The sequence below is a fragment of the Penaeus monodon genome, chromosome 30, assembly GCF_015228065.2.
Source record: "Penaeus monodon isolate SGIC_2016 chromosome 30, NSTDA_Pmon_1, whole genome shotgun sequence".
NCBI lineage: Eukaryota > Metazoa > Arthropoda > Malacostraca > Decapoda > Penaeidae > Penaeus > Penaeus monodon.
This window is the reverse complement of record NC_051415.1, coordinates 10,015,770-10,016,298: the sequence shown is the minus strand read 5'-3', so window position 1 is coordinate 10,016,298 and position 529 is coordinate 10,015,770.

Sequence of the window (529 nt, the reverse complement as noted above, 5' to 3'; positions counted from 1 at the left end):
TCTCTTTTTCTTTTACCTGGATTTTATAAAGATCATAATTTCAGGACCAGAAGAGTATGAATAATCTGTGCTTCCAGTTGACTGCATTCGCTAAAAAACAAGGGAGGTCTCTTGATAAAAATCTTCGCTTCAGACCTATCGTCGATACACCTGTTTAAACACTGAAAACCGAGGCTAGTTTCTCTGCTTTGGCCAAGAAGGACGTCTCGAAAATTGAAGAGAATTGGAGAGCTGACGAAGAAAGGGAAAAAAAGCAAAGAGGCAATTAAGTAACGAGTTGCATCACTCAGCCATCTATGTGCATACTTCAAGGGGGGTACGAAGATGGCGTGGAGACAAAGACCGCTGTTTGAAGATGGTACCGTTGGAGATAACTAGTTTTAGAACTAAAACTAGGTCGTGTTGAGATTTATGTACGGTACAAGAATGAAGAAATTCTTTGAAAATCATCACCTGAAAACTGATGGCTGAAAGTGACTTACGTGTATCGCCGTCACTTAGAACGATTAGAGCAGTGGTTGTTAACCTA